Source organism: Mustela lutreola, chromosome 5 (genome assembly GCF_030435805.1).
Source record: "Mustela lutreola isolate mMusLut2 chromosome 5, mMusLut2.pri, whole genome shotgun sequence".
Classification (NCBI taxonomy): Eukaryota; Metazoa; Chordata; class Mammalia; order Carnivora; family Mustelidae; genus Mustela; species Mustela lutreola.
The window spans coordinates 127,619,929-127,635,992 of NC_081294.1; the positions used below are offsets into that span (position 1 = coordinate 127,619,929).

The window sequence follows — 16,064 nt, forward strand, 5'->3', positions numbered from 1 at the left end:
GTTCCAGCTGTCAGGGAACAGGCAGGCCATTTACATGAGTAAGTCTTAGACAACTTTGATATAAAAGATTTTAGCATTTTGATGAGTTAAGATTACTTGAACACTTGGAAAAATAAAATTGCAGATCTTTTCATAAACTGTTAGTAATTACTAAAAGAAATCATTTCCAGAAATAGTATGTTCAAATCAGTGGTTCTCAAATATGACAGCATAAATCCCAACTCAGAGCATTAATTCTGATTTAGGAGTGGGATGAAATTATTTCTAAGTTAACTTTTCTCTTTTAAAAGAAATTAATCAGCCTCCTTTTCTCTTTCCCCAACCAATAAAATATAATTATACAGATTTTTTTAAGGTTTTGGGTGCTCTCTGATATATGGAAATGTTTTTTTCACTTATATTTATGAACATCAGTGAAATATTCAGTTTAAAAATGAAAGTTTAATTAGCTTTTGTTTACATTATGGTAAATAATGGATTGTTTTCATTTTAATTTGACTGAATCATCTAGTAGTTTGGGTTTTTTCCCCCTTCTAGGAGGCTAGTAGTCTGTCTTTAATGTTTTTAAAATGAGAGAAAAAATTCTATTCCAAATATCAATTATTCTGTTCTTGTTATTAATAAGAATCCCAAATTTTAGCTGATGACCTTGATGTCCATTGCAAAAGTTAGGTTTCCTTTGAAATGGTTGTAGCCTTATGAGTAAATGTTGATCAATGAGAACTAAGTGTTATTTGCAACTTCCAGCAAATATCCTCAAAAGGAATGAGGTTTCCATTCTGAGACTCTTTCTTTATTCCTGGGATGTGGACATGATGACCAGAGCACAAGCAGCCATCCTGTGAAATGAGGCAACACACAAAGGATGGTAAAGTAGCAGGAAGCTGCAAAATAGCTCTGGGCTGCCTAAATCTGTTACTGAAAGAGAAATGTTGACCTTGTTCATCCTTTTTTATTGGTGGTTTTTGCTGCTGTTGTATATTGCTGAACTTACCGCTGCTATACCAGAAGATTTAACTGTGGAGGGCATATGTATACACACACACACACACACACACACACTCATATTTGTGTAACACTATTGTAACTGATTTGTGTTGGAGCTGCTCAGTAACCTTTACAGTTGTGACAGTGATTAAAATCTACCAAACACCTTTGGCGATTTGAACTGTCACAGATTGACATCAATGACTGATGTATTTCTAGATTTTGCCTTCTGGGAAAGAGGAAAGCTGCCCTTGAATCTTCCTCCAAACAGTATTTTCTAAGTTGTTGAAATTTATGTTTGGAAAATAAATCATACACGAGAAAGAGAATTTAGAAGAAAATAATAAAGTTTTTAGGTTAAAAATGCATTTTTGGCACTTTGAAGTCCACAATAGTATAAAATTATTTGTGATAAATAATTATTTTATTTAAAAGTACTGCAGCTTAGGCTGTTCATTCAAATGATGTGGAAATGATGTGGAGTAGTATAGGATGGATTGAGTCCCAAGTTTTTGCTTCTCCTTGTGGTCTGGTACCTTTTGATCCCATGGGTTTGCTCTTTAGCACAGACTTGACTGCAATTAATTAACTGAAATCTTGCCGAATTCCGTTCACGGAAGCTGGAGCCAAAGGCTCCCTCCTTGCCTTTGGGTGCTAAGGGCATTGTGCCGGTACTTTGATTTGAGGTCATGTTTATTCCTTTATTCATGCTGTTCACAATGTGGCTGCTAAATGTACACCTATATTAAGAATTCCTGCTGTTAGCGTAGGTATACCAAATGGAGTCCAAATCATGAGTAAATGCTCTACAGGGAAATTGGGCAAAGTCTGTGAAACTTTTTTTTAAGCCTAGGAATGTTTAAGAACATCTTTAATAGAAGGAACTAAATTACATTTCCATTTAAGTCTTGTTTTAAACAATAGTTCACCCAAGGCAAGAGGAATATGTAAAGATTTTTGTGACTCTAAGATCCGTGCAAGAAAATAATTGCAAAAACAATTTACGCCGAAAGTAATTCTAGCTAATTGTTTTTAAAATGTGTTAAAAGTAGCATCTCAAAGAGTCGTGTTGTAGAGAATTACAATTTGTTATTGTGCAAAAATCACTAATAAATGTACTGTTAACCCTGTATCTATAATAGCAGACTGTCCTTATATACATTCATCTACACAGATGAGCCATGTAGTAGAGAAAGAACGTGAGATTTGTAATTTCACTTAGCTGATTCTGATGTGGGACTAGGGGGCGTAGTTTGAAGAAGCTGACTTGCTTATCTCATCACAAATACAGGGAGGTCTTATGTCATATATATATATGCATATATATGTTATTCACTTATTCTCACTCTTTTAATCTGTCAAGTATATGTGTGTGTGTGTGTGTGTGTGTATGTATATAAATGTGCATGTGTTGTAAGTGTGCAACTCGATGGATTTTCACAAATTCAGAATACCAGGCAACTGGGACTTATGTTACGTAAAAGGAAGTTTCTAACTTCCCAGGTGCTCTTGTTCTCTTCCAGTCCCAACTCATCACGAGGATAAATAGTATCCTAACTTCTAATGATACAGATTTTTTTTAATATTTTTCTCAGTTTTAAAAATTGAGGAGTAAAATATTTTCATTCAAGCAAAGAGAGTTCAAGAATTTTAAGAGTTCAGCTTAACAAATGTTTATACACATTATATACTCATATAACCATCAGTTAAGTCAAGATACAGATTTCTATCATGCAAGAAGTTTTCTTCTTCCCCTTTTTTTTGTAATACTCATCCCCTCCCCAGAGATAACCACCTTGTAGTCATACAAGTCTTAGAGTCTTACTCTTAATTATTTATTCAGTGAGACTTTATTGTGTTAACTGCTGTGCTGCCTGCTAGAAATGAACAACATGTCTCTGCCTCTAAGGAAATTACTGCAGAGAATCTAGATCCCTAAGCAGGAGATTTCAATATTTTGTGCTGGGGGCTATGATCGAGATAAGGTGAGAGCTCCCTGGGAACTCTAGAAAGAGCAGCTAAATCCAATGTAGACATTCCGTCAGGCATCCTAGTGGAAGGGTTGACTACACCAGAGGTGAAAGCTGGGGGGGAATTAGCCAGGTAGAGGAACTGCAGAGGAAGCCCTTCTACTGAATCCTAGAGACTGAAAATCGAATGACTTGGAATGCAGGAGGACTGGATCTTAAAATGTTAGATGGAGAGACAGAAAATAAGCTGCAATGATAGTCAGAGACCAGGCCATGTAAGAAATCTGGGCTTTGTCTTGAGAGTTTGTGGCAGATATGATATGAGCAGATTTGAATTACAGAAAGTTCACTGGCTGTGGTGTAGAGACTGAATTGAAAAAAGCAAGAATGGACTTAGGAGATTCAATCTTGAATTGAAGGAAGGGGATTGTCTCAATATTCGAAGTGACCCCTGAACCAGAAACAGGAGTACTAAGAACTACATCTAACATTTTAGCCCACATTCACCAAGCCATTAACCTCAGGCACTGCGGAGGGCTTTCATAACCTACTGTTTGTGGATCCTCAACACAACAACAGAGGCAGATCTAACCAACTCCATTTTATTGGTAACAGACTGAGGCACACAGCTGAGCAACATGCCTAAAATCACACTGTGAGAGATGGAGCCAAGATTCAAACTCTGAAATTCTGACAGTAGGACTTGCCTTCGTAACCACGCTGAATAGAACTTCTCTGTTAATACATTTGATTCCGCATTGGCACGTGTCTTCAGTTCACGTGCACTGTGAGCTGAGAAGACTTCCTCACAGAGAAACCTGTGGAGTTTTGTTTTCTTGAACCTGTACTCCCATCTCCACTCCCACATATCTAAAATGTTCTTTACTCTAAGTTAAGGTGTTTTAATAATAAAACTCTCTTACAATTTTCTGATGGTTCTGTAATAATTAGCATAATGGTCTAAGCCATTCATTAATGATTTCTCGGTTTCTTTTCTTTTTTAAATTTTTTAAAAAAGTTATTATTATTATTTTTTAATTTTATTTATTTGACAGCCAGAGATCACAAGGAGGCAGAGAGTTAGGCGGAGAGAGAGGAGGAAGCAGGCTCCCTGCAGAGAAGAGGGCCCAATGCGGGGCTGGATCCCAGGATGCTGGGATCATGACCTGAGCCGAAGATGGAGGCTTACCCCACTGAGCCACCCAGGCGCCCCTTATTATTTTTTTAGATTTCTCGTTTTCTTTACTACAAGCAAATTAAACAAAATAAACCTTGTTTGTTTTCTATGTTGTTCTAATTGCCATCTGAATCCAGTGCACAGTCCCTAACCCATTACTTCAGATCCTCTGAAATTCTGAGGCAGTCTGTGGCTACACTCATTTTTCTCTCTCCAAATCCCAATATATCATAGGTCAAACTCCACCTGAAATTCTTGCTTTTCCTTGTGCTGCCCTGCTCTCTCACACTTGTTTGTTGCCATCTTGAATGATCTCTGCCTCTCTGTTGGAATCCAAGGCACTGTTCAGGGCCTCTTTAACCCCTCACACCTGTCACTTAGACTTCATTTAAAATGGATTCCTTCTCTACTAAACTATTGTATTTCTATAGTATTTGTTTATAACAAATATGCTTGTTTATACAAATATATTTGTTTATAACAAATAATAGTACTTTGTTTTTAATGCTCCGTGAGAATTCTATTTGGTGCCCTTTCAAGGAAACTTAGAAGGACTGCTTGCCTGCTAAAGTGATCTCACCATCTGGCTCCTATTGCCTAAATTTTACAATTAAAACCAGAAGCGGATTAGCCATGAAGCTAACAAAGTTTCAGCTTCAGTGCCCCTCACTTGAACAGACAGGCCCCTGTGAGTGCTGGGAATTGAGGAATATTCTAGGGGAGAATGGAGACAGGTTGCTCTCAGGAAGCATGTATGTGTAATCATATTTGTAAATTTTCTAAAGATATCTAAAAATATAAACATGCATGCTCTCTCAGGTCTTCAATATTTTGTTGGGATTCTTTTCTTATTCTAAAGCCATGATCACTTTCATACCCAATTTTGCATTTGTAATGTTGTATTCTCTTTCTTAGCCCTCCAAATTATACAAGCTTCAGGTTTCCTCAGATCCGGATCTATCCCTAATTATCACATTATTTCACTTACTTAAGTCAGAGTAATGCCTTGCCTGGTTTCATATTCCGACATATTCCATTTTTATTGCTGAGATAAAAAATTGTTTCCATTTTTATTGCTGAGGATACTTAACCATCTTTCAGATAAACGTCAGGCCTAGCTAGAAATCAGTCTTATTCCCAACCCAAGCATGAAAGCAGTAACTCAGTCTGTCTGCAAAGGTCAGCAATGTTTGGATCCTTTTGTGGTCTTGTAGTCAGGTTCTAGGAATCTGGTACCTTTTCCCTGTTTGTTATCATCGCCTAATGACTAAATCACTTTGTTTCCTTGAGTCCCTGCCTGGGATATTTGTTAGGGAATATAATCTCAGAGCTGTAGGAAAAGACATACTGCTGAAGAAAAGCTTTGACTCAAGCCTCTAGAAAGACTAGACACTGGATTGTTTTATCACACACAGCAACAGCAAAACAGCAACAACAATGGCAACAAAAAGGCAATATTGCAAGAATGAGTAGCTTGAGTGGAATCAGCAAGCTGGGAATGAAGGACAAGCAGGGAGCTGCCATGATAAGAGATGGGTAAAAGGGGCAGGGTAGGAATTGGTTTGTCAGAAAGAACACTGGGACATAGCCTTGGTAGCTAAGAATTAGAATTGCCATTTATCATGACTTGCCTTGACAGTACAATATCAGAGAATATTTCTGATCTTTCTTTCTTAAGTGAACCCCTGGATATATTTTGATGTATACTGAATCACGTTACAAAGTTAGCATTTGTTTATAGATAACTGAAGTATATAGGATTCAAAGCATATTGATAGTACATGAACAAAATTATCTGTAACTGTTTTCTGGTTAAGGTCATAGACAATTTATTGCATTCTTTTTTTTTTCTCCCTCTGCCAATTGTTCTGCATTAAGCATTTAGTTATTTTTTAATTAGGGGAAAATAAAACTACTACTGTTAAACAATGTTTGGAGGAAAAGATACAAAACTAAACACAAAAAAATGTACCAAAAGATCATATACCAATTTATTTACAATGATTACCTTTAGATGGTTGGAGTACGTGGGTTTTATAAACATTACATTATTATTATTATTTTACTTTGTGTCAATTGATTTATCCACATTTTCATATTTTGGTGTATTTTATTTTTGAATTAGGAAAATGAATAATGTTATAAAGGGACATGGGAAGAAATATTCTGAAATATTAAGAATGATTATCCTTAAGTGGAGCCAAGTGAGATTTCCTTGTTTTGACATTTTCTTTTGAGCAATTTCTATAATGGAAACTGTGAGCATTTCAATTTTATTTAAAATAAGTCAACATATTAATATCTATTGTATATGGATAAGTTTGTGTATAACTATTTCTAGAAGAACAACCATCTTTTCAGTAAGTATATTACTTTGTTATCATATATTCTAAATAAATAACTAACGTATTTGTAACATACATATCTTTTTGACAATATCTATTTTGAACGTCTCATAAATCTTCTTGAAGTATTGGATGAATTCATTGTGGAATGCAATAAGCATAAAGTTAAGATGAGTTAAGAATTAAGTAGTTATTCATTTCTTCTGTAGTAGTATCTCAAACTTTTTTCATTTTAATAGTGGCAATGTGATAATAAATGAAAATATTTTCAAGAATGATTTCATTGATAGCCACTCTAACACACATGATTAAGTAGAAAACCGTAGTCTGTACTTACTAAATGATAGTTTCATTCCCTTCAAAATAGATATTCATCTTGGTTGGCTACTCTAGTAGAATTTTGTTTAAGACTCTAAGAATTGCATTAGAAGGCAGATGTGACTTAGTCTAACTTTAAATTCTTGTTAATATAGTACACAAAGAAAGGACAACTATTCTAAGATCCAAAATGTATACATCTTAATCCTGAAAGTGATATCATTTCAAAGTGAATCATAGCACTCTATGGAAAAGGCTTGCATTGTTATTTAAGTTCATCCATTCATTTCAACAGGATTAAAATAAATGATGCACTTACCTTACATAGCATTGAAATTCCTGGTGATGAAAGGAAAGGGTGAACTTCAAAGGTGCAATGTGCAAGATTTAAGATCTGATGGAGGGATTTACTTTTCAAATTGTCATTGCCATTGATTGGATTTACTAATCAATGAGCAAGAATTGACTGAAATGAGAAGCTGTGCCTAAAACTGGTAAATCTATATATTTCATATTTTACTTTTGCCTTTTGAAAGACAAGGCAATTTTGATCAGTGGCTGAGATAACATTATGTATGAACCTCCAAAACTTATATCCTGGATCCTTACAAAACCACTTCAAAAGCACATCTAAATTATTTTGAAGTCTATTTATTTGGAAATGTTTTTCTAAAACAATGTTTTATAGTTTTAGATTTTAACAATGCCTTGATTCTTCTAGCCTTGTGACTTCATTTTTGTATTTCTGTGTTTTTATAGCCTTTGACATAACTTTCTGCTCTTGTTTATTTTTATTTTATGAGCTATTTTTTCAATAATTAGTATGATTTTTGAGGTCATCAATCTTAATCATTGAAATTGTATATTATACAAAAATGTATGCTCAATTAGATGAAATTAATCAAAGCTACTGTATGTATTGTGCAGGTTTAGTGATGAGTTACAGTGCTTATACACTTTTCCAATAATTATTTTAAGCTAATTCACTTCTTTTTAGAAAATACATACATGACTACCAATCATATTACTTTAAGGTTGCATTGACCATACCTTATGGCAACCATGATAGAAAAAACCATTCTTTTCTTTTTTTTTTTTTAATTAACAAATAATGTATTATTTGTTTCAGGGGTACAGGTCTGTGACTCCTCAGTCTTACATAATTCACAGCACTCACCATAGCACATACCCTCCCCAGCGTCCAACACCCAGCCACCCAGTCCCTCCCACCAACCTCCCCCCTCCTTCAGCAACCCTCAGTTTGTTTCCAGAGATTAAGAGCCTTTTATGGTTGGTCTCCCTCTCTGGTTTCATCATGTTTCATAGCAAAAACCATTCTTTAAAAATGTTTTATTTGGGGGTGCCTGGGTGGCTCAGTGGGTTAAAGCCTCTGCCTTCAGCTCAGGTCATGATCCAGGGTCCTGGGATCGAGCCCCACATGAGGCTCTCTGCTCAGCAGGGAGCCTGCTCCCCACCCCCTCTGTCTGCCTGCCTCTCTGCCTACTGGTGATCTCTGTATGTCAAATAAATAAATAAAATCTTTGAAAAAAAAATGTTTTATTTTACCGAGTTTCTGTTTGGTGTGGTGAAATGGTTTGGAAATATAGTAGTGATGGTTGCACAACATTGTGAATATAAGTAATGCCAGGGATTTGGACATTTAATAATGGTTTAAAGTGGCATATTTTATGCTATATGTTTTTAGTACAATAAAACTTTAAGAAACTTTTAAAAACTTCAGAAAAAAATAAGTTCTGTGTGTTTTGCAATCAAAATAACATTTCGAAACATTAGGGTTGGGACAAAAGACTGCCAGTGTATCCCGACAGGCTCGTGTTGAAGATTCAATGTCTTCATCTGGAATTTTAGGAAAGAGGGATGCCTGGGTGGCTCAGTCGGTTAAGCTACTGCTTTTGGCTCAGGGCATGATCCCAGGGTCCTGGGATCGAGTCCTGCATCAGGCTCTCTGCTCAGCACAGAGCCTGCTTCTTTCTCTCTCCGCCTCTGCCTGCCACTCTTCCTGTTTGTGCGTGCTCTCTCTCTCTGACAAATAAATAAATATAATCTTTTTTTTAAAAAATAAGACATAAAAATTGGAAAGGAAGAAGTAAGTTTTTTTTAAAAAATGGAATTTTAGAAAAGAAATAATTTGTAAGTTGCTCTCATTGAGAACTTTTTAACGAGTTCACCATGGGTGAATATGATGTTGACTTTCAGAGTCCTCTGAGTGACTCTGTGGCATTTTCAGTTGATGATGTTTTGAAATTTTCCGTCTGATTTAATCAACAAGGGGGTTTTAGGAGTATCCCTCTCCAGTATGGAGGTTGAGGTGGTTGGCAACTTGATCCTTTTATTGCTCTTGGCCACCCTCCCCTTCGCAAGAATCCCCAACTCTCCACAGCAGCCAAGTGCTGCTTAGAGGCATGTGGGGAGGCCAGGAGTGTGACTCCCACATCCTCTTAAAATTCTGCCTCTCTGTTTGGACTGGGCATCCCAGTCCTCAAAACCATCCCTGAGAAATGGGAAGGGAAAAGCTCAGGGTGAGAGAAGTGAGATATTTCAAAATTCTGCCAAAAACAGCAAGACCGGAAAATCCTTGGCAAAACAGAAGAACTGGCTACTTTAACACCTTTCTCATTCCTGAGATCCCCTGTTAACTGCAGTGCTACTGTCCCTAAAGGTTCTGTTTTTGCAGGTGGAAAAGCAGTTGGAGCAGCAGCACCTTCTCTCCAACTCAAACATTCTTTTCCAGGCCCTCTGTGGAGCAGCTTGCTCCAGTGAACACAGCCTTCAGCTATCAAATCCCAGAAGACCCATTAGACCTTAACCAAATGACAGCCTGTAAAGTTCCTTGGAGTGAAGAATTTAGGTTGAGCGGTTAACCTTCCCCATGCAAAGGACAACAAAGAAATTCTAGTAAGAGGTAGAAGGACAGAAACTCAATTTACTGTTTTACTCTTAAATTCTCATCCCTCGCTCACGGTGGAAAAAAAAATGCATTCGCTTTCACAGCCATTTTCCTTTGGCAGTTGGCATAGGAGTCTACCTGCAGCAACAGCCTCTGCTTCTCTGCCACTTACTATCCATTCCCGCTCGCTGCCTACTCCACTCAAGCACCTTGTATAAAGTGATACTGCTTAAGCCGAAGTGCTAAAATCGGCCTGCCCTAAATGGGATATGAAAATGTGGGAATATTAGCCCTTAAACAGTAGGCTAGAATTTCTTTCATCCATCCATCCCTAAGGCAAACTGGGTTTTAAAGCCAAAATCACAGGTTGCCTTTTGCTTTGTAAATCAGCAGTTGGATGTGTAATTGGGATTTTTTTTTTTTTTAAATGTCAAAATGACTCTTGGGTGTTGATCTGGCAAGTGGAAATAACATAGAAAGGCTGTATAAGTAGTTTTAGAATGGCAGTTAAAATCTCATAATCTGACTTTAACAATTGATTTTGCTCCAAATTTCCATATTGGTATTATTCAGCTTTTGGCTGAAGATCTGGAAATGGAACTTTTCCCAGTGAAACTTGGACTAAGCCTAATATTGGGCTTATCGTGTTCATAGTTTGGGTAGGTAAATTTTATACATCTAATTTGCAGACCAGCTTATAGAAACAGGAGATGAAAAGACCATTTCATTTATTCCCCTGGTGGGGTGGAACATTTTCTCCCAATATGTTTTCCAATTTACTTTTGAAATTTATGGAGCTTAAGAAAAGTACCATTCCATTATCTAATAGTTCTTGCTAATAGGCAGTTTCCTTAAATACCCAGCCTAAATTTTCCATTGCTCATCTGACTTCAAATCTTCACCATTTTCCAATCTTACGGACTTTATAACTTAATGTTTGCTAAATCCTTAGTTAATAGCCATTCTCAAGATTGTGATTTAAAAAAAAATGTATATTAAGTGGTTTTGCTCCCTTAGAGATTCTATGAACTACTGATGGAATGTGCTAAACATTTATGCCCAATTTCTAAAAGAGCAAAAAGTATTCACAAACTATTGCTCTGGATAGCAAGAGATGAACCTATTTCTTCTGCCTTGGTAAGAGAATTGTTTTGCTTAGTTTGATGCTATCAAAGTTTCTCTAAGAGAGAATAAAATGTGGATTGATCATGTTTGTGGTGGTTTTCTGAGGTGGAGCCAAGAATGGTGCATATGGAAGGACATAATACATTTAACAGAACTGGAAAGCAGCAATTTCTTTCAATCACTAGTAACCTGTGGGGTGTTTTAATCATTGACCTACCAGCAAAAGACTGCATCTTCCATTATCAGTTCACTGATATATTTGGATCTTTTAGTCCACTCACATTTCAACTATTTTTTTTTCCCTTAAGATTTTATTTATTTGTTTGACAGAGAGAGAGAGAGAGAGAGCGAGCTCAGGCAGGGGGAGTGACAGGGAGAGTGGGAGGGAGAAGTAGGGAGCCTGATGGGAGGCTCCATCCCAGGACCCTAGGATCATGACCTGAAACAAAGGCAGACACTAACTGACTGAGGCACCCAGGTGCCCCACATTTCAACTTTTATATTCTATGTTGAAAATCTGTCTTTACTAGACTTGTCAGTTTGGCTGCTGTGTGGATAACAATTATTGGGAATATTTTCTGCATGTTCCTCTTTATAATTAATGTCAAGTTTTTGGTAATAATAGCTAAAATATATTGAATACTTACTATGTACCTAGTGTTATTTGTTTTTATTTATGTAGTCTTGACAGAAATCTTATTTGTTAGGTGTATTTATTATCCCCATTTCACAGGAGAAGGATATGAGATACTGATTAATTCATTTGCCTACGGTTTCAGCACTGTGATGAGGCAAAACCAGAATTAGTTTCCATGTATTCAGTCTCCAGAGCCTATGGTTTTCACCACAACTCTACAATGGTCAAAATGAGAATATTTTTATTATTAAACAATACTTCACAACAGTATTCTTGCCAAAAGTATTAATCTGTATTTGATTAAGCTTTTATTTTTTATTTTTTAAAGATTTTTAAAAAAATTTATTTGAGAGAGAGACAATGAGAGAGAGCATGAAAGAGGAGAAGGTCAGAAGGAGAAGCAGACTCCCCATGGAGCTGGGAGCCTGATGCCGGACTTGATCCCGAGACTCCAAGATCATGACCTGAGCCTAAGACAGTTGCTTAACCAACTGAGCCACCCAGGCGCCCTGATTAAGCTTTCAGATGCAATTTCTAATTTACAGGAAATACGATAGTGTTAAGGAACCCATAGTGATGTTGTCAGTAAAATCCAGACTAAGGGAAATTGGTGGATAGTACACAGAACCTACTTCCTTCAACAAATAAAATTGCAAGGAAGAGAGTGTATGCATGTTAAAAGGGTAGAAATTGGTAGATTAAAAAAAAAAAAAAAAAACCTTAAGAATCTGTACTCCCATGTTCATTGCAACATTGTTCACAATAGCCAAGAGGTGGAGAGTATCTAAATGTCTATCACTGGATGAGTGGGTAGAGAAAGTGTGGTCTATACATACAACTGGATATTATTCAGCCTTACAAAAGATGGTGGGGATTCTCCATTTGTGACAACATAGGTGAATGTGGAGAACATTATGCTAAGGGAAGTTAGCCAGGCACAGAAGGACAAATACTATACGATACTATTTATACAAAGAATCTAAAGTAGTTAAACTCATAGAGGTAGAGAGTAGATTGGTGTTTTCCAGAGCTGGGGAGGAGATGAAACAAGGTGGTTTTAATCAAAGGGTGCAGAAAAGAATGTCCAATGGAAAAAAGACAGCCTCTTCAATAAATGGTGCTGGGAAAATTGGACAGCCGCATGCAGAAAAATGAAATTGGACCATTTCCTTACACCACACACAAAAATAGACTCAAAATGGATGAAGGACCTCAATGTGCAAAAGGAATCCATCAAAATCCTTGAGGAGAACACAGGCAGCAACCTCTTCGACCTCAGCCGCAGCAACATCTTCCTAGGAACAATGCAAAAGGCAAGGGAAGCAAGGGAAAAAATGAACTATTGGGATTTCATCAAGATCAAAAGCTTTTGCACAGCAAAGGAAACAGTTAACAAAATCAAAAGACAACTGACAGAATGGGAGAAGATATTTGCAAACGACATATCAGATAAAGGACTAGTGTCCAGAATCTATAAAGAACTTAGCAAACTCAACACCCAAAGAACAAATAATCCAATCAAGAAATGGGCAGAGGACATGAACAGACATTTTGCAAAGAAGACATCCAGATGGCCAACAGACACATGAAAAAGTGCTCCATATCACTCGGCATCAGGGAAATACAAATCAAAACCACAATGCGATATCACCTCACACCAGTCAGAATGGCTAAAATCAACAAGTCAGGAAATGACAGATGCTGGCGAGGATGCGGAGAAAGGGGAACCCTCCTACACTGTTGGTGGGAATGCAAGCTGGTGCAACCTCTCTGGAAAACAGCATGGAGGTTCCTCAAAATGTTGAAAATAGAACTGCCCTATGACCCAGAAATTGCACTATTGGGTATTTACCCTAAAGATACAAACGTAGTGATCCAAAGGGGCACGTGTACTCGAATGTTTATAGCAGCAATGTCCACAATAGCCAAACTATGGAAAGAACCTAGATGTCCATCAACAGATGAATGGATCAAGAAGATGTGGTATATATACACAATGGAATACTATGCAGCCATCAAAAGAAATGAAATCTTGCCATTTGCGACAACATGGATGGAACTAGAGCGTATCATGCTTAGCGAAATAAGTCAAGCAGAGAAAGACAACTATCATATGATCTCCCTGATATGAGGAAGTGGTGATGCAACATGGGGGCTTAAGTGGGTACGAGAAGAATAAATGAAAGAAAATGGGATTGGGAGGGAGACAAACCATAAGTGACTCTTAATCTCACAAAAGAAACTGAGGGTTGCTGGGGGGAGGGGGTTTGGGAGAAGGGGGTGGGATTATGGACATTGGGGAGGGTATGTGCTTTGGTGAGTGCTGTGAAGTGTGTAAACCTGGTGATTCACAGACCTGTACCCCTGGGGATAAAAATATATGTTTATAAAAAATAAAAAATTATATAAAAAAATTTAAAAAGAATAAATAAATAAAAACCAGTTGACATTATGTAATAGGTATATGCAGGCTTATTCTATTTTTGGTTTCTTTTGTGGATTTGAAATTTTTAAAAATTAAAAGTAAGAAAAAACAAAAAGGATAATTGATAACAATCTTTTCAGTCATTTGTGAAAACTGTGATTTATAACAATGTATGAAATTAATTATTACAGAACAGTGAGCCAAAAGGTTTCAGATACTTATGGTTTTATGTTATGAGCTGTCATTCTCATATTTGAGCTAGCTTATGTTTTCTTTCATGAAGAACTCTGCAGGCATCATTGTGACTTTAAGGGACGATAGTGGGAAAATTTATTTTCAAAAAGAGCTGACAGCAAATAAAAAGATTGCCGAAATCCTTCAGAACAGAATATGATCAGATTTACTCTAAGTGGTACTCATTTACCAAAAGTGATTAAATTACAGTCAGGATGTACCCTGAAGTACCCACTTCAGTAGACAGCTGGGAATATATTTAGGAAATATAGAACACTGCAGTACCTCTGTGTTTTATCTCACGCAAACTACTCTTAGGTTTTCATGATAATAGAATACACCACCTGTGTTTTCACTGCATATTTCATTTGGGCTTAAACATGAAACTTGTTGCAAAGGAAGATCATATTTTTCCTAAGAAAAATTGATCAAACTTTGTTTAAAAAAAAAAAAAAGGCACTATGTGCACTGTTAATGTTTTTTTCTGTGATGTTAGAAGAAATATGTCCTAAGAAAGGTAATCCCTGATTTAAAAGGAAAAAAACAGGTAGTATAATCATAAAAGTTAGAAAATGCCACATATGGGAATAACTTCAGCCACAACAGAAGTGCTAACTTTTGTTGGTAATGCCTGGCTGACTTCCTTCAAGCAAGCATAACTATATGCTTTGGGAAAAGCATATACCCTACTGGTTATTGGATGTATTTTCCTTCAGGAATGGCAGAAATAACTGCTCTTAAAATTAACTATCAAAGTAAGAATTCCAAAATATATAATCTGTCAAAAATCATATTTTGGCCTTTAATACCCAGAAGGAAATCATTATGAATTTATGGGGCCAGAGCCATAAATATATATAACATCTGCAGGATACTGTGCTTATGAGAACTACTTCATCTGCTAGATTAAGGTTACATTTATTGCATTTGAGTATAGTTAAGCAGAACACTTCAAAACCTCATTTTACCGCAGTTTACTTCTCTGCCATAAATTACCAGCACTTTTAACGGAACAGACAACGTGAGAGGTGTGCGACTGCTGATCCCACTGTTTATCTCTGTTCTCTGTAGCAGAAATTTCAGGTTTACATTTTCATTCAACAGTCTGCAGAGGAGAGGAATCCGACAGACTGTGACGAAAGCAGTGCCTGACAAAACGCCTATTGCACTGCCCCGCACAGCCTTGCTGCCGCCCATAATGGTGCAGTGAGTAGCAACGTCACACCACCACAGCAGTTCACGCCAGTGATTTCAACAGGTTTTGCGCATTAATATATGATACGCTGGTTTTTTAGATCACATGGCAAGATGCTAGTGAAATCCTTTTCCAGGAAAATGATAAAGACCCCTAATTGGCTATTTTAGGTTCAGTATTCCACTTATTATTTAGCTGCTCGGGAATAGGTAGAAACAGAAGTCTTTTTGCTAAAGAGACTTGATTTCTAGGAAATTTGGTGTTTGCTGATTGAGTTTGGTGTCTAAAAGGTTTTTTTAGCATGATTTTTAAAGCAAATATTTTATTTCCGGTGTTCTGGGCACTGTTTTATGTGGTGTATTTACCTTAAAGAGATAAGGTAAGTTATTATGATCTTTTGTTATTTACTTGGACACAAGGATACTGTCCTACTAATTGTGACTCATTTTTTCCCTCAAGAAAAGGATGGTTTAAAGTTAAAAATTATTATTAATTAATTTATATTATGACAATTATGATTCCCAAGAAAATAATCTTCTGTTATCTGTACATATCTGTGAATGAACAGTTAGTTGTTACATTATGCAATTAAAATGTTTATGATGATTTGATTTATCCCTCAGTGTCACCTATAAAATTTAAAAAATGAAGGGATGAAACAATTGGGTGAAGATTTCTTTCCTATGTTAAAGTAGTTTCAAGAAAATGTATTACGAAATGAGTGATGAGAGATGCCATTATTG

General features: G+C 36.5%; 1 pseudogene; it reads right to left on the bottom strand.

Annotated features, from left to right (window-relative positions):
- Positions 1-15,323, bottom strand: part of LOC131831184 (dematin-like) — a 45,802-nt pseudogene extending 30,479 nt beyond the window's left edge.
- Positions 15,324-16,064: the final 741 nt, after the last annotated feature.